The following is a 19,673-nucleotide window of genomic DNA, read 5'->3' as shown; positions in this document are numbered from 1 at the left end:
TCATGTAGCAAAGAACTGGTACTGGAAAGGTGAGTAGAAAAATTCAAGAGCAGCTAGAAGTTTACAGTCTGTTAAGTAGCTGAGATGCACAAATAAAAAATTCATTTAAAAAAGTCAGAACAATAACTAAGTAATAAATATAATGCAGCTAATTCTATATTACAGAGATTCTTGAAAGAGAAAAGCTCAGTGTGGATTGACTTTAGGAATCTGAGAGGGCTTCAAGGAAGAGGTAGAATTTGACCTTAAAGTACTTATTATTACCATTTATATTGCATTAGAGACATTTATGTATTCCATTGCACCTGGATTTCTTAATACATGCTCATTGGAATAACTACATAATCATACTTTTTCCAATTAATAGCTCATGAACAACTAGCACAAAATGGCATTATAATATCAACAGACCCCTAAAGAGGTTCATATACAGTGCAACACCTCTCTCTTTCTCATATCCCTATCTTTATCTCTTTATCTTTCTCTCTACCACTCTCAAAACTGAAAGTAAAGTTTCACAAATCAAACCGTATAACGTGATGCACTCTAAGTTTTCCATTCTGTCCTATTCTATTTCTAGTCTACTCCATCCTATCCTATTCTATCCTACTTTATTCCATTCCATTTCAATCTATTTTACTTTAGAAATTGCAGATTTGTTGAACAATTAAATTTATTTCATCACCCTCTCTGGATGCATGAATTCAATCACATTCTTGATCTATTCTAAGGATTATTTTCTTCATTTGTAGAATGTGAATAATAATGTTCTTTATCTCCGTGACTATTTGTTTTATGTACTTGGGTGCTCCTATATTGGGTGCATATATGTTGATGGATAAATAACAAGGTCCTACTGTATAGCACAGGGAATTATATTCAATATCATGTGATAAACCATAATGGAAAAGAATATATATGTATAACTGAATCACTTTGCTGAACAGCAGAAATTAACACAACACTGTAAATCAACTATACTTCAATAAAATTAAAAAATTCTCTTTTTAGCACTAAATAAAATACTGCTGCTAACACTGTGTTTGGGGCTCAGTATTCAATACTGATGTATTATATGTGACACAAATTATTGTTAGGAAATTCCAAACTTTTTAATCAATTGTTAGGGAAAAAGAGAAAAAAAATGAATAGGATTGTTCCATACTTTTTCCAGACATTGAATACTCAATATTACTTTGTTTTTGGTTAACTCTGCAGACTTTTGATTTAGTACTTAATCTCCATGGTGATTAAGGGATGTGGAAAATGATAACATTGGCATTTCATTTAGATGCTTCTGTGAGGTGACATATATGACAGATTCATTCTTCTAACTTAACTGTGGTGAAAATCATCTCATCTCCTATTAGTAGGAAAAATATGAACAGAAGCATGTGGTTTCCCTCACCACTAATATTTGTACCAGTGGGAAAGATATTAGCTAAAAGAACTGAAATCTATCTTCTGATATTTTAATAATCCTAGTTTGAACCCTCAAAACACTGTTTACATAAGAGGTTACAGGTAGAAGTACCATATTTTGATTTCTACCTTTTTAGATTATAGAAGCAGCTCATTCTTTAATGATAAAACTCACTATTCAATGAATTTTTAACTAAAATATAAACATTAGAAGTAAAAGGTATGTATGTGACATATATATATATCTTCCAGTATTCATGCTCACAAGAAGCAGAAAATAATTTGTTTACCATTCCTGCCATGAATTATCAGGAATCTAAGCAAAGAGGAATAATACCACCTGCTCAGCAGGAGATAAAGTGATACCATTTCCCCAGGAGGACTTTATGGTTGTCTTTTAATCACTCAAGAGACTTTTCTTTAATCTAAACTAAACTTGCTTGCTTTCAACCTCACACTCCCACCACCCAATCCTATAATCCCTTCCCTTTTTTTTAATACTAATTTAAATATGGACCTTTTAAAATCACCACGTGTGCCGTCAGCATCAACATTTCAAAAACATCTTCAGCGTAACAACTGCGTGCACCACACTCGTTTCATTTTGTTAATTGAACGGTTCTTGAACAACCTCATTATCTGCCCACAGCACTCAGCATTTTCCTATTATAAAGCTATCCTTTGCAATGTCTTCTCTGCCAACCAGGAAGGCTAGAATCTTGCTTAAGAGCCCCATGTTTTCACACTAAAATGGGGAAAGTGAAAATAACTAATATTGAGTGCCTACTACAAATCAGGCTGTAAATGGTATGAGATTTAATCTTCAAAACAATCTTATGATATAGATATCATTATATGCATTTGAAGAAGAAGATAGAAGCAAAAAGGGATTCTATTACTTATCAAAAATCACACAAGGGGTAAGTTCTTGAGGGGAGACTCTCAGAGCCCACACTCTGGGCCACTGCATAGTACCATAAGTATTAAAGAAAACCTGAAACACTCTCTGGTCTTTTCTGTCAGAGAGCCTTTTGAAGGTCTTAATATTCTGGTTTTCCAGACATGGGAATCACTTTATCTCCCAAAGGGTTCTAAGCTTGTGTAATGCTCTTGTCCCAAGTTCAAGTTCCAGAAAGCTTTGGAAGACAGGAAGAGTTAGCGGCCAGTCTGTAAACACACTGACTGCACTATGGGAAAACTGAAGGCAGAAAAGCTTCCTCCTGCTAGTAGAAAATGATTTTATATCTTCTCTTAAGAGTTTTTTCATATGCAGCTTAAAATCCACATTTGAAACAAACAAAAAACCCTCCCACATAGAGTTATGTCATTACCCTGATTTGTACATAACCATGAATCAAAGTCTGCCTCAGTGGTAACCGCATGCAGTCAAAGCCTTGTGGGTGATTCGTTTTCTGTTTGGCTCATCTTTGCCCCACTACCCAGAATGCTCTCTGCTTTCCATCCTCCGCTAGGGAAACCATTCTTCATTGTTCTGGGCCAAGCCCCAATGTCATTTCCTCCATAAAGCTTTTTTTCAACACCTCTCCAGCCCCAGTTCTCCTTCCTTTGAGTTCCCCGAGCACTTCATTCATGTCTCTAAAGTGGCACTTATCACAGTGCCTTATTTATTTCTCTACCCTATAGACAAGGTTTCGTACCCTCAGCACTACTGCCTTTGGGTGCTATATAATTTTTTTTATAGGGTTGTCCTGGGAATTCTAGGATGTTTAGCAGGACTGTACCCACTGAATGTCAGTAGCATCTCCCTTTCAACTGTGATAACCAAATTTGTCTCTAGATATTGTCAAATGTCCCCTGAGTGATAGCTAGTATCACCCCCAGTTAACAACCACTTCTTTAGCTCATGAGGACCACATGAACAGTGACTGTGCTTTTTTTTTAATCCTAATATACCCAGGAGTATTAGGCCTACAGCAAACAGTTAATTAAAATATGTTGGTTGGAATCAAATTAGTCTCATTTCCCAATAACTACATACTGTATTATAAAATGCACTGAATTCACACTTCATTCAAAAGTGAAACAAAAGTGACTGCTAAATTACACTCTGGATTCAAAGAAAGAGAGATCAAAAGTCGTTAGATGTCAAAGTGAAAAAAAAAACTTTTCTCTATATATTTAAGAAATCAAAAAAGTATGTATATACATATATTATATATAACAATTAAATATATTTAATATATGCGTATACAGACACACACACACACACACAGACACACACACACACTTAATGACCTTTCCTGGAAAACTGCATTCAGAAAACTAGATAAAAGTAATCTGATATCTCTAAATACATCATGTCTAAAATGCTTTGTTCGCTATAATATGCAGTGAATCTCTAGCTTTTTTTTTTCCTCGAAGACATATTCATGAAAAAATGATGATTATTTTGAAATTTCCAAATCAGAGGGACTTGATTAAATAAAACAGCACAGACAGTACGATATTACCTTTCTTCCTGACAAGATATTCATTTTTTCCCAATTTAGTGCAGAGCAATTGAAAGTCATCTGACTTTGCTTATTTCTGTAGACTACTTAGCCATTTATTTGGACTGGAAAACAGAACCACTGTGATCTTAACACCAAGTTGTGACGATGAACGACTTTTTCTCACCCTAGAAGTGAACTGGCTCTGCATATCTTCATTTATTTCTCAAGCTGAGGTTTTAATTATAACGTTCTAAAAGTGACATAGATTTGTCTTTTCAGGTTTAGGTAGTTTAAAATCTACCAAAATCAGATACTCTCATTGGGATACTGCAAGCAGTAGTGGTGCATTTGGCAATTCGGGAATCTTTGTAGGAAAGAAATATAAACACAAGACAAGCCCCTCCTGAGTACCTGGAAAGGAGTTCACTCAGAACCAATAAGCATGATCTCCTACAAACTGCAGAATACCATCATTGCAGTGGCTGCATTTTACTGCTTGTCTCTTTTTGGTTTTAAGTATATTCATTATACTTTTCATTATAATACTAGGAGACAGCGATTATTCTTGCTCCTATAAAGAGGAAGTAATTAAATACCAGGACAACTAAAAGATTGCATGATGTCATTTAACTACTCCGTGGGTGAAGTAAAATCCACCCCGTGATTCTTCTCTGATACAAACAGCAAGTACCTCAGACTACACAGCAGTCCCTTTTGCGACCAATCCTCCTCCAAACATCAGCCATATTCATATTCAGACTTAACAACCAGAGGCATTTTCAAACCTTCTCACTCCCTCACCCCCTGCACTGCCCTCAGCCCCTTGTCCCCGGAGGCCTGCAGCAAGGAAGGTAAAAGTAACTGAATTGCAAGGGAATGTGCATGTGTATAAGAGTTCAGTTCGGAGGTTGAGGGGCCTGTATACATGAGATAAGAAGCAAATGAACAGAACTTTCACCTCCTCATTTTATACCAACTGGTTTCCTTTTCTCTGATTTCGGTTTAAAGAAGTTCCTGGCATCCAGTAAGTTACTCTAACTTAAAAGAGCTTACGTAATGCCTTACACAGATTTCTGTTCTTAGGATTCTTTGACAAACAAGTCATTTTCTGATATTCTCACTGCAGTATCCTGTGCTGTGACACAGCAAAGATCACATGCTCATCTGGACGCCTATTTTATAGATGCATCTTGGAAGGGCCCCCTGTGGTGTTCAGTGTTAGGAGGATTATTTGGCATCTGGTTCTAACCAGCTTCTAACCAGTTACATGAACTTAGCTTCTCTGAGCTTCAATGAATCATTTATACTTATGTTCAACCTATTATCTCTCTATTTTGTTTGTATCTCTGTATCTCTGTATCTATCTATCTATCTATCATCTATATCTATCTATCTATCTATCTATCTATCTATCTATCTATCTATCTATCATCTATATCTATTTCATGGAAGCAGAAGAATCAAATGAAATGCTATAGGTGAAAGCATCGTGTAAACCACAAAACGTTATTCACATGTAGCGACCAAGCAATTATGTACATACATACACATACACACACACACACACACACACACACACACACACACATTGCCCCAAGGAACAGACAGCTCGCAAGACAAATAGATCTTACCACACACTTTAAGGTTCCAAGTCAGCACAGGCAGACTCCATTGTATCCTGATAGGGGTGTAAAAAGGTCAAGTATTGATATAGATTTCCAAGAGGAGACAAAAAATAAAAAGCTCTTTCTAAAAATTTTTACTCCATTTTGCTTTCATTCAGGGTTTCTTTGTGAAGCAGAGATGCTTTGAAACCTACAGGATGGCAAAGATAAAATGGCCCAGCTTCAAAAGGTGTGCCTAGGATTGATTTCACATGTCCTTATGACCCTTAATACACAAAATGGAAAGCTCCTATATTGTTGCAGTAGAGAACACACGACAAATGAAAGTAAAACAATCAAAAGCTTTGTGTAATCCATGTATAAAAATATATGACATGTTTTATGCTTATTCACATAAACAATGTTTTATCTAAACACTTTTATATAGACATATCACTGCACAAAACATCAATAACTTTCTTTTTGAGAAACAGAGATTCTAGACTCATCTTCCCAGACCTTAACTGCCTCTCTGCTACTAAATGAAGTGCTTACACAAACACGTTAATGATGTCTGGGTAAAATTTTAGAGATGACAGTGACCCTGGAGAGAAAAGAATTTTGGATCAGAAGAAATTTCACCTAACCCTCAAGTGTAAGAAATGCTACTTGGCATTTATACAGAGAGAAACAAATCCTAAATATCTTTATTATGGTTGCAGAGGCATTCCACGCTGAATTCCAAAGTTATCATTCACATAGATTCTCAATCTATACTTTTATATTCAAATATTTAAGGCTACTTCTGGAATAAGAACTCCTGTGGTTTGTTTGCTTGTTTACTTGGTGTTTTTGACTAAATACCAAGCAAAGAAGCAGGTTGGCATATAGAGCTGGTGTAGAATCAGATACATCTTGATTTGAATCCCAGATATGATACTTTCCAGCTGAGAGACCTAAGACTTATTACCTAATCTCTATAAAGTGCAGTTATCTATAAAATAAGAGTAACAATAACTATCTCAAAATATACTCATGATGCATAAATAAGATTACCAAAGTAAATTACTTCGTCTGTTATCATGTTCTCACTTCTTCTCTTCAAAGGATCAGGGTGAACATGGTTTGTCCTAAGTAAGGAAGGTGATGGAAATAAACTGATTGATGGATCGTTAAACTTAACCTTGAAGATGCACTATAGCCCAGTAGTTACCCATTGCCTTGGGTTCAAATTCTGGTTTTGATATAAAACAGCTGAGGGACTGTGTGTGTGAGTCATTTAACCCCTCTCTGCCTGAGATTTCCTGACTATAAACTGAGAAATGTGCTCCCAGGTTCTCTGGCAGAAGACAGGAAGTCATTTTCTCTAAACCATTGCTTTAGCTTCAGCCACAGTTGTTCATTCACTTTTAGAAGGAGGAATTCATTTATGTCTTCAGGAGACAGATATATCAAGCCATCCGGTGTTTCTGCCAATCACCTCCTGCCAAAGCCCTGATGTTTTATTTCATTAGTGCAGGCATTTTCCGTTAATTTGGATACTGTTTAAGAGCGTTAGTTCCAAAGGACATTGTTTCTTGGTTCGTCCACTTTGAAGGGCTATTTAATACATTACTGCAATGAATTGACCCCTTACCAAGAAAGAAGCAGTGGCCACCCAATTCTAATCAGCTTCTGAAATGCGGCTCTAATGCTTGGCCCAAAGATACGTTTATTGTGGTCTACCTGGAACTGACAGAAACAAATCAGATTTCTATTGGCTGAGCAGTGAAGATTAAACAAAACACATTATGCAAGTGTTTCCCTTCCTTCCTTCTCTCCTTCTTTCCTTTCTTCCTTCCTTCCTTCCCTCCTTTCTCTCTTTCATAAAAACAAAAACATAAGAGTATTCTACTATATGCCAAGTGTAATAGACACGGTTGACGCCTGAAATAATGTATCCTTATCCCCATTCTTTCTACTTCCTAAGTAAACCTCAGTTTTATTCAGGTATTTACCCTCTTCCATGCAGCTCTCCACAAAGCCTCAAAGAGTGGATCCTGACTCATCTGAGACAATCCTGGTTGCCTCATTTCCTTTGCTAGTGGGTTATAGGATTCTAGCCAGTGAAACATTAAGGCAGGCTTAGTGGAGGTTTCTGAGAAAGTTTTCCTCAGTCTTAAAAGACTCAAGAAAGAGCTAAACTCTTTGGTCCTGGCCTATATCATGTCTGGATATGATGCTTAGCACTGTTGTAATCTCTTGTGACTACAGGGGGCGTTTGACTAAAGACAAAGGTGACAAGCACATAACAGTAGAGCAAAATGATGGAAAGATGTTTGTCCTTGATGCTGCTGTTGAAACAGTAAGATAAACCAGAACCGCTCTTCCCCTGAACTTTGTGTTCTATGTGAAAATACATTTCTTTGCTTTTTAAAAGCCAGTAGACATACCTATTGTTAAGTGCTACACCAGGCCATGGTTGAAACATCAACAGAGTATATGATTCTGTAATAGAATTAGCCCTTCAAGAGTCCTGGAGGGCTTCCCTGGTGGCGCGGTGGTTGAGAGTCCGCCTGCCAATGCAGGGGACACAGGTTCGTGCCCCGGTCCGGGAAGATCCCACATGCCACGGAGCGTATAGGCCCCTGAGCCATGGCCGCTGAGCCTGCGCGTCCGGAGCCTGTGCTTCGCAACGGGAGAGGCCACAACAGTGAGAGGCCCGTGTACCGCAAAAAGAAAAAGAGTCCTGGAATTACAAAGTGAGCTACTCTGTATAGTTAAATATTACAGCAATGTGCCTGTCTCCTAAAAATAGCAAAATTGAGCCATTATTATTCATGTACATCATGTCATAATCTCTACATAAATCTGTCATCCCCATAATTATAGTGAGGGTGGTCTTTTACAGTGATGCATCCAACCTTCTGGACAGCAAGTTTGGATTTGGACCCAATCAAAATGCTCAGATACTTGTGTGAACTTGTTTCACAAATAGTTGGAAGTTTTAAAAATAAAAAATCCACCTCAAAAACAATTTCTGCCTAAACTCCTTAATTCTTTCAACTTGTTTTGGTTTCTCAATTTTCTCCATATGCATTTCAAGAATGGTAATTATTTGAACTATTCAATTGCAATAATGTTTATAGGTATATTACACTAATATATATATATATATATATAATTTAAGATTCCTAGGAGCAATGTCTATATTCTTATTGTATCATTTGTAGGCTCTAGCCAAAAGCTACTTACAGAGAAAATGATCAATCATATTTTGTGACCAGTTAAGTTACTGAGAAGATATGGAAAATAACAACAATCTCAACACCTTTTTCCTTCTACCATGAGTGTTTCAGCATATCTTTTATTGAGCCTACAATTACATTTGATTCTAACCTAAATCTTCTGAATAGGAAGAGTGAAAAATTCCAGCTTCTTCAAAATATTCTTTACTTAAAACTCTCCTGTCTATCTGAAGGGACTTAAACCAAGGAGGAATAGTTCACTTGCTGCAGTTGAACTTCTCAATGTCAACAAACCAATACACCTAGGAACCAATATATAAGCATAGAGATAACAGAATGATTATTAACCCAGTCCACACGAAGATGACAATGAAGAAAATGATGATAAACAGCTAAACTGTATAAGTTGCTTACCATGTGCCAGGCACTGTTGCATCCATTAACTTCTTTAATCCTCATACTAACTTTCCAAGTTTCATCCTATTGTTATCCCCAGTTTGCAAATAAGGTAACAAAAACACAGAAAGTACAATGATTTGCCCAAGGTCTCACAGCTTACAAGTTGAGTGTCAAAAACAAATTTAGGGAATCAGGCTGCATCTCAGTCTATACCCTAAAAATATAGTAGATGCAAACTATTACATATAGAATGGATAAACAACAAGGTCCTACTGTATAGCACAGGGAATTATATTCAATATCCTGGGATAAACCATAATGGAAAAGAATATAAAAAAGAATACATATATATATATATATATATCTGAGTCTTTGTTGTATAGCAGAAATTAACACATTATAAATCAACTATACTTCAATAAAAATTTTTTTAAAAAGGAATAAAGCGCTAATTCACTAACAAGCAACCACTGACATTCATCTCCTTTCTTCTCTCAACATATTGCTGTTTTAAAAACTAATTCTGCCTCTTGCCAAAAGAAAACCAGAAAAAATATAAAATGCACTCATACACAAAATGATCACCAAAATACAAAAAGGAAACAATTATTTTAAAAGCATTATATATTAAATTTAGAAAGAAAAATAAAGGAACACTGAATGTTACTGGTAGAAGAGAAGAACAAATTCAAGTTAACTGGGATTTTTCTCCCTCCCATAATAAAGTTCCTCCAAAATATATAGGTTAGGGTTATGTTTTATCAGAAGGGAAGACCATTTGTTGTGGGTAATATATTTTCCAGTGCTGAGAAGGCATTCTTCAGTGGGGTAGCAAATATAGTCTTCACTGGAAGACGATAGTGACCACTTTCATCTTGCCTAACTGAGAAGATTATAACTCTGAGTGATAAAAATGAGTTTTAAAAGTTATGAGATTTGGGAAGGGTATGACACAAATAGCCAACTTCAATTAGAAAAGAACATATCTTTAAAACAGAGACCATCACTGCTTAACACTAGAAACAAAAATTACATGCAGTGATGAAAGCTGAAGAAAGGGCATTTTTTGGCCAGAATTTGAAATCTCCAGCATACACTCAAGGAATCAGCCACCCCGCTCACCCACTGGAAAACACACACACCTACACACCCACACCCCCCACACATACACACACAAAACCTCTACAATATACTCCACAACTCCCCGAACACAGTAGCATCTTAATAATACTGATGTATTAACTGCACCTAATTATTAAGCTACTAGCTACAATATTAGTTTCTCAGGCACAGGGGAAATACAGTAGTCATTAAGAGCACAATTTCTGTGTGAAATTATCTGGATCTCACACTGCTGTGGCTATGGGACCAGTGATTTTAAACAAATTTTGTGACTGAGTTGCCTGTAAAGATGAAAATAAAACTGGTACGGCATTTTGAGGGTTAAAGAAGTTAATACATCATGACAGAAAATGCTCATTGTCTTTCACATCCATTCTCCCCTGCTTCCTTTTAGTATCTCCAAACAGGGCTGCCCTGTGACCCAACTTCAGGGTCACCATTCACATTATAACCTATAGGGATGGCAATCCCAGGAATCATGCAATATGGCGGACCCATCCCCCAACATCAGTAGTCCCCAACCTTTCTGGCACCGGGGACCAGTTGGTGGAAGACAATTTTTCCACGGACGGGGGTGTGGGGGATGGTTCAGGCGGTAACGCAAGCGACGGGGGAGCGATGGGGAAGCGGCAGATGAAGCTTCGCTTCCTGCTGTGCGGCCGGGCTCCTAACAGGCTGCGGACCAGTACCGGGGGTTGGGGACCCCTGCCCTACACTTTAGCAAAATACCTGGTTAACCAGCTAGAATCGAGATTTCCCTTCCTCCATTGCAGGGAAGGCTGGTCATGTGACTAAGTCCTGGATGACAGAACGTGAGTACAAATGATGTGTGCCGCTTCAAGATCATGTTTGAAATGAAGCTGCTCATCCTACAGTCTGATATGGGGGCTTGGTTTTAGAGAGCCAGCAGCACACAGAGGAGGATCAAGCCAGACAACATGGAGAAGGAACCTGGGTCCCGGGAGGATGTTGTGGAGAAGTGCATCACCACTGCCTAGTCCATCCATCTCTGTGTTGTTAATGTGAGAGAGAAATGGAATCTAGATCTTGCTTGGTCCGTTGTACTTTAGATCTCTCTATTCTAACAGCTGGGTCTATTTCCTATTAAATACCTATGTGTAGAAAACTTAGAACTGTGCTTGGCACGTAGTAAACTCTCATTAAATGTTAGCTACTATCTCAGTAAGTGAAAGAGTCAGTATTTGAAAACAGAGAACACTGTGTACCTCCAAAGCCCATATTCTTTCCTTTCCGGGAGAAAACGCTGCCTACAGTGCGTAGAGACTGAAAAGGCAGAGTTATTTGCTACAAGCTCCTCAGTTAGCAACGCTTTAAAATCCCTTACAGCAGGAGAGGGTTTTCTTCTACATTCCCCAATTTTTAATGCTGTTCTCAGTTCAAAATCACATTTAAAAAATTAAGCTGAGATGAAGTGGGAGAGTGGCATGGACTTATATATACTACCAAATATAAAATAGATAGCTAGTGGGAAGCAGCCGCATAGCACAGGGAGATCAGCTCGGTGCTTTGTGACCACCTAGAGGGGTGGGATGGGGGTGTGGGAGGGAGACGCAAGAGGGAACGGATATATACAGCTATATGTACACGTATAGCTGATTCACTTTGTTATACGGCAGAAACTAACACAACAATGTAAAGCAATTATACTCCAATAAAGGTGTTAAAAAATAAAATAAATAAGTATTGCGTTTAAAGTAAGTTTGGTGAATAACTTGAAATTCTTTGATACTTGTACTTTTGACTCACCCACCTTAGTCATCCCGTAAAGCACAGAGCAGTGAGAAAAATAAGGGCCAAGAAAGAACTACCTGCATACTCTTCAAGCTAAATTTTCTAGCTGTTAGATAAAAGGACTTTCATTCTTTGGACCATAAAATATTTTTTTTTTCTGAGCTGATGAATACACTCAGGCTCTCCTTGAAGAGCCAAGACTGCAGCCTAATTTGGATGGGAATTCCTATACCATCATTCATCCTCTCCTCCCAAGCCCTTACCCTGGGCAGAACTGCCAAGAAGAGGAATCTCATCTTCAGGATCAAGTGTGCTTGCTATTTCAGAACCTGCTGGCATTCCCCATCCAGTCCAGGGGAACAGCTGGGGGGCATTTTCCACATCTTTTTCCAGACCTCCAGCTGCCCCTGTCTGACCACCTCTGAGGAAATTCACAGATCTGAAACATACACAGACCATCCACTTCTACATACATGGCGTGACTAACAGGCTCCTCCAGGGAAACAGAGAAACACATTGTCCTGTATCGCTTTACAACACTGAATTAAATTGATGAAGGTCAGGGTCTCGTGCCACATATTTAAAAGGGCAGTCCAAGTATTTTCTGTTCTGGAAACAACTGAGAAATCTGTTGTTTTGAAGGAACAGAGACTTAAATAAAACTTTCTCTTCTTTTCCTCATCTTCCTCCCATCTCTAGCACAATAAATGTTGATTCCTTCCATTTTTTTCCCATAGCACTTTGTGCAAAATTCTATCAACATCTCTTCCATCATGCTATAAATATCTGCTCCCATGTCTTTCTCCCTGAGTAGGCTCTGTAGGTCTGTCTTTCATTATCCTCTTGGCATGATTGATCTCATTACTTTGCCCTTTTACTTTGCCTCGTGTATTTCATGTTCATGCTTTCCAGTGTCATTTTATTATTGCAGCTGTTGAAGTAATTTAAATATGCTTTGAGAGTATACATAATGTTGGGAAACTTATTTTTCAAAGTGAACCTCACAGATTTAGACATTTAAAAAGGGCTTCAATTTTGCCCTGCTTTCTAAATCCTCCACAGCCTAAATATTCCATTATCTCCTTTTGCAACCCCAAAGTGTCTCAAATTAAAAACCACACTTCAACTAAAGTCACAACCAGTGAAGAAGATTGGATTGTTCTCTTTTCTGGAGAATAGACACAGCAGGTATTGAATATTTTGGCAAAACTCAACTCCTAACGGCACTAATGGTGTCATTTGGCACTAATGCATTGTCAGGAATTAAAATCTGAACAATAGAATTAGAAGCAAGACAAAAAAACACATCAATAAAATTCATCTCAGGCAGACAAGTATGTGGTCCGCATTCGATGGAGGGATTATATGCATACGTAAATAAACCATTAAAATCCTCCTGCTAAGAGTCTGCCCAATTCATGGTGATTTGAGTTGCTGCAGGGACAATGGCAAATCTACACATAATTTGTTTGTTTGCAGGATGAGAAGGAAGAATTTGACAGATTTTAAACATATCCAGAGAGTCCATTTCTACATTTGTAGAGTAGTTAATATGATATTTCAGTAAAAATGTGGAGCACATTTTCCAATGTGTATTTGTAAAATAAATAAATAAATAACTGCTACAGTCTAGTCCTATTCCAACAGTTCCCAAGGCACCATCTAAATTCTTTGGTGAGTTTATCATGTGTTATAGTGAATGCTGTATTGCTCAAGGTACTATGAATAGAAAAGGAAGGAGCGAACATACATTTATTGAATCTTATGGTTAGGTACCTTATGAAATCCTTACAACAACTCTCTAAGGCAAGTTTATTAGCTTCATCCAAAGATGAAAATAACCTAAGAAAGTTTGAATCTTGCCCAGTGGAATATAATTGGCAAATAATGGAAACAGGATTCAAACAGAGATTGCTTTGGTGCTAACATCCATGTTCTTCCCATTGCCTTACACTGGTTGATATAAAATTCATCTAAAAATGTTGGATTTCAGAGCATGAATCACTTCCTCTCTGTCCAACACACACACACACACACATCACTCTTATTTTCCTCTCTGTCAAAGGCCAGTTTAAGTGTTGCCTTCATCCTAAAACCTTCCCTTTTTTGACCTACAATGGCATGCACTGCTTCTATTATACAATTCTGATCTTCAGACCATATTGTCATGGGGGGGGCGAGTGGGCAGCTAATTATTTCTCAGAACTAGTTATGTATCCTCAGATAGACTACGATAATTCTTAACCTAAGAAATATGTCCAACTTCATGTCTATGCTCAATGACATACCTCATCTTGGCTCCTAATAAATGTATAATCAAAACTTGTTAATTTACTGAGTTATTATAACTGTTATTATACAATATTACTGAGTGGTACTTCATACATTAGAGTTACTTCAATGTAGTCGAGTACAAATATTTTTTTTATAAAGGTATTGTGTGCTTACTGGGACATTGTGAGGGCCTTTTTATGTAAAACTAATAAATCGCACCTTAAGGTATAATATGTGCACGTGTGAATTTTCAACTGTTAGGGTTGCTTACAATGGGAGTAGAACTGCAAACTGAAAAGAAGATAGGGAAACAAAATTAACTTCCATTATAGTAATGGTAAATTCGTATACTAGAAAGTATAATAGACACCCTGCTATCTCCAGGAACATATTTAACTTTCTGTAATTGTTGTTTTCATAAACTCCCTACTTCAAAACTTCATTGCTTTCCCTGTTCCTCTTTCATCTGGAGGTGAAATTATGTGTGGACAGCAAGACAATGGAAGAGAAATACAATCTTTTAAGAGAATGGCATGAAGCTGCCTAGTCAGCAAAAGCCCCTGCCCTTTATTGTATCACCAATTTTCCATATATACAAGAAAGGGTGAGAATACCTTTCTGGGAGAGGGTCTTTTATCCTAAGCTGCATCCTACCACATGGTAAGGTCCTTTAAACACAAACAGTGCTTTCTACTTGGTGAGTGACTTGTTAAAGGGTCTAGTCCATGCCTTTCTACAATGAGAAAATAATACCATTAACTATTGCAGCCAAAGATACTTCCAAATGAGATACAAGAGTGTCATGGGTTCACATTGCATCACAGACCTTCAACCCAAGAAGACTTGAAAAGAAATCACGATGCTTCCTAAATTGAGTACAAAGCAAACCATTTTGTGATTCTGAGTTTACAGAAGGAAAGTGTTGCATCTGATTTTATATTTTTATGATTTTATGCAGAGCTTTATAATTCATCCTGAAATTAAACATTATATGTTTTAAAAATGAAAATACAGAGAGACATTGAAAACATAAATAAGCATTCTTTAGGAAAATGCCGTGATTTTCAAGACGGAATTAGAATTTACATAACTTATAACTGTGCCATTGGCGAAGAGATCAGTTGAAAAAAAATGTTAAAAGATACGCCTTTTAACACATGACATTTTGGGACCCATCTGGAGATCTATTTAGAACCATGATTATCAACACAGGCTGTATGTACTTCAGAATCACTAATGGAGCTTTTGGAAACTTACTCATCCCTGGAGAGTCTGAATCAGCAGGTGACGCTCCCATATAGAGAACTTTAAATTTCTTCAGAAAATCCTGATGCACAGTAGGGATTGAGAACCTCTGATTTAGAGAATCTAGGTAGAATCATTTAAGTATCTTACTTTACCAAGCCCTGTTTTCAACCCCCTTGAAAGCTATTTTGAATTCTAAACTTTTCAGCTTTCACTTTCTGAAGGAGGAAGTTAATATTGGTACTTAAAGGCTCTGTGTTTTAGACAGAACCTCAGCTTTACAGGCCTCAAATAGGATTATTTTGAATTTATTTAAAATCTACAGCTGATGTTGCTATCTGAGAGAGTTTTCAGTCTTATCCCAGCAGTACCCCTCGTGCTACAAATGTGGTATTTCTCATAATAAGAGGTAATCACAATGGTGACCAGCAAACAGTCAATCTAAAATGTCCATTTAACCTAAAAAAATGTTCCACTAAAAGAAGGTGTTGAAAGTAAATATCATAAAGAGTAATAGTAGTTAACATTTATTGATATCTTACTATGTGACAAATAGTATGCCAGGTGCATACTCTTTTTCCCTTAATGATAACAGAATGAAGTGGGTATTATTATCCCTCTTTACAGTGACTATTATTATGCCTATTTGCTATTATCTCTATTTATGGTAAGGAAAGCAATACTTAGAAAATGTAGTTCGAAAAGAGATCATAGCGATAGCATACAACCATGACAAAGTTCAAAGTCTACCTTACTTGCTCTTAAATACCTCACCACACCACTCCAATCTATTACCACTACCTTAAAACAATAACAAAATCAAACTAACGAAACTCCACCTTTCCTTTCTCCTTTATTTAACCTGAGATCTGTTTCTCTAAATACTACACAGTAAAGAGTAAATTTGTATGAACATTGAATAGGCTATTGATACATAGCTTTGGTTTTGTGTATTCCAAGGGATGTAAATTTCTTATCTCTGCCCCACTCTGGGAGGAAAAGATCCTTGCAGAGCAAGGTTTAGGAACTCAAATGAGTCTCTGAGGGCAACCCTTATTTCTGAGGCAGGTCCTGTTACATCTGGCTAATAATTACTCTTTTAGAACTTGGAATTCCTTCTTAGAATCTTTATCTCCTGAGAGAAATGCAAAATGGAAGGAGGTTATACTTCCCAAGACATATGTAAAACTAACCCACATGTGGGGCTTCTAGGGTTAATGCAAGGATTCTCCCAAAAGAGCAACTCGAGTACGTTCCTCCTCCCATTCTGGTGGTCCATGCTTGCTGGAGGTGATGATGAGACAATCCATTCTTTTGACATAAGTCAAACCATTTCTCTATTATGATAGCCATGGCTCGCCAATCTAATTAAGGGAAACACTACACAGTCAAGGTATCAGTTTGCTCGGGCTACCATAACAAAATATCACAGTCTGGGTGGCTTAAAGCACAGAAATTTATTTTCTCACAGTTCTGGAGGCTAGAAGTACAAGATCAAGGTGTCTGCAGGTTTGACTTCTTTTGAAATCTCTTTAACTTGCAGATTGCTGGCTTTTCACTGTTTTCTCACAGTTTTTCCTCCGTGTGCATGCATGTCTGTGTCAACCTCTCCTTTTTATAAGGACACTGGTTGTTTTGGATTAGAGCCACCCTAAAGACCTCATTTTAACTTAATTACCTATTTAATGCTATTATCTCCAAATACAGTCACATTCTGGGACACTGGGGTGTCAGGACCTCAAAATATGAACTTTGGAGGATATTATTCAGCCCATAACACTCACTCTTTTTCTTTTAAAAGACAGAGAAATATCAAGATTTAAGATTCTCTTCCATTTTATTTATATAACCTCTACTTTTTCAACCAACCTAAGAACCCAAATCCTTACGATGAGGCAGAGGTGAAGAAAGGAGAAGAGGAGGACTATTGACTTTCATTTTCACACAGTTACTCCTTGCACAGTTGATTGGAAGCTGGAAATTCAATAAACAAAGATTTCCACTCCCACGGTGTTTACAGCTGCAACTAACAAGATCATTGACTGTTTATAGGCAGAAGGAAGTTGAGAATTATCATGTGTATCTGGTGATTTTGATCACAGTAGTGTATACAAACAATCTGCGGAAACCAGCTCTAATGCTTCTTTTCTGTTTTTCCTTCTTCAATAAGGTGTCTACTGGGAAAAAGGCTGCGCATAATGACGCTGGAGCACCTGCTGTAAGCCAGGTGCTGCCATGGAGTTGTAAACTCTCCATTTGAGTAGCCTTTTAAAAAATCATAAGAGACTTTCATACACTAAAGGGTTGGATGCATTTTATGTATCCCAAAATAATTTTCACCAACATTTCCACTCCCAATTCAACCCAGAAACATATCCTACCTAAGGAAAAACAATGAGCCTGCCATTCAAAACCAGTCCCCAACAGACTCTTTCCTTTCCAATAGACCTGTAAACCCTAGTCCTTTTTTTATATATAAATTCTGTAGTTTCCTCTGCTTTGCCATCTGCTTCCATCCTTTCAACAACACTGAATGTGGGAAAGACAGCAGAGAAGCTTCATTTTACAGATCAGAGAAGAGAGCTTCAGAAGGGTTAAATGACTTTCCCGAAATTGCAGAACACAAAGGCTGGTAATGAAAGTAAAATTTTCTTCCCTTACTAACTTTAAAACTCTATTACTTGAGAGGATTTCATAACTAGCATAGATTGGTAGTGGCTAGCATATTACATAGCAGGCATTTGATAACTTGTGCTGAACCGAACTATGTCACATACGCTTAGGTCCTGGCTCTGGCTGAAACTGACTCAATGAATGTGAGTTGGGGATATTCCCTGGCCCCTGAAGTATTAAAACAGAATTTCTGCTCAACCCTAAACCTCTCACTGTGGTATGAGGCATTCATTCTTCACTCCCATCAACTCTGAATGTAGACCCCTTTTGGCAATGTGGGTAAGGGCACATGGAAGACTCTTTGATGACTGGCACATATGGACATTATGGTGGTCATCAATGGATTCATTCATAACTGCATCTCAGACCCAGAGAATCAGGGGCAGAATTTATTTTATCACTTCCTATGATTTGACAAACTAGGAATGAACCACAGTGTGCAGGCCACTTGCTTTATCTCCCGATTCATTCAGTTATTGATATAATTCCAGTCAGACAAGCATTCAGTCCTATTCTAAAAGGTTCTATCCAAAGTTCAGTGCTATAAACTATCATTAAAAATCTTAGCGTGGGGCTTCCCTGGTGGCGCAGTGGTCGAGAGTCCGCCTGCTGATGCGGGGGACACGGGTTCGTGCCCCGGTCCGGGAAGATCCCACATGTCACGGAGCGTATAGGCCCCTGAGCCATGGCCGCTGAGCCTGCGCGTCCGGAGCCTGTGCTCCGCAACGGGAGAGGCCACAGCGGTGAGAGGCCCGCGTACTGCCAAAAAAAAAAAAAAAATCTTAGCATGACACATTAATCCATATCTGCACATTACAATGGGCAGCCTCCAAATTCATCATAACCTGAACACAGACATACTCAGGAGTTCCAGGAAGCTGAGAGTTTTTCATTAAGTGGAATTCTCATGAAGAGATGGAACCAATAATGGAAAAATATTTTGAGATTTCCGTAAGAAAAGAGCTATTTGGTGGCTATGTTACATTTAACATTTTTCTCCAACAGCCTCAAAAATGAAAAACAAAAAGCAAACAAACAACAAAGCAAAACAAGCAGAAAACATTCGCAAAGTGTAGAATGCAATCGATCCAAAATTGCATACTCAAGGAAAAAGATAAAACAAATATCTGGGAGCATAATGGACTCAAACCTGCCTTGATAAATTCATGTCTGATTCAGAAACTGAAGCTAATGATAGATACATAAGGAGATTGCTATGAGTTCTGGATTTGTAGATGATCCAGGTAAACCTATTCCAAGAATCACACCTGTGAACCAAGAACCACGATCCATGGGAAGGATTCTGTGAACTCCCTGAAATAATTGAAAAATTGTACGTGTGTGCAGGGAGAGGGTGAAAGTCCCATAGAGAAAGAACAATGGCTCTCAGACCTGTTCAACGCAGTACATCAAAAATAAAATAAAAAAGAAAGAATAAAATGGTTGTTAGTGAAAAATCATAATTTCAATAAAACATCTTCATTTGGTTCAAAGTCTCAACC

General features: G+C 37.7%; 1 protein-coding gene across 21 annotated transcripts in view; it reads right to left on the bottom strand.

The window, feature by feature from the left end:
• LRRC4C (leucine rich repeat containing 4C) overlaps positions 1–19,673 on the bottom strand; it is a 1,216,832-nt gene that overhangs the window by 115,892 nt on the left and 1,081,267 nt on the right. For 2 of the 21 annotated variants that reach the window (XM_060303328.1, XM_060303344.1), the window contains one exon: positions 5,507–5,553. The exons of 18 other annotated variants lie outside the window; for them this stretch is intronic. The gene's annotated coding sequence lies outside the window, so the exon portion shown is untranslated. Of the gene's footprint in view, positions 1–5,506; positions 5,554–7,115; positions 7,211–7,911; positions 8,263–19,673 lie in introns of those variants that run through there. One more of the 21 variants, XM_060303343.1, reaches the window with a different exon arrangement.

Source organism: Globicephala melas, chromosome 8, assembly GCF_963455315.2.
Source record: "Globicephala melas chromosome 8, mGloMel1.2, whole genome shotgun sequence".
In the NCBI taxonomy this organism is placed as follows: Eukaryota; Metazoa; Chordata; class Mammalia; order Artiodactyla; family Delphinidae; genus Globicephala; species Globicephala melas.
The sequence above is the reverse complement of the archived record's forward strand: the minus strand, read 5'-3'. Positions and strand labels throughout refer to the sequence as shown.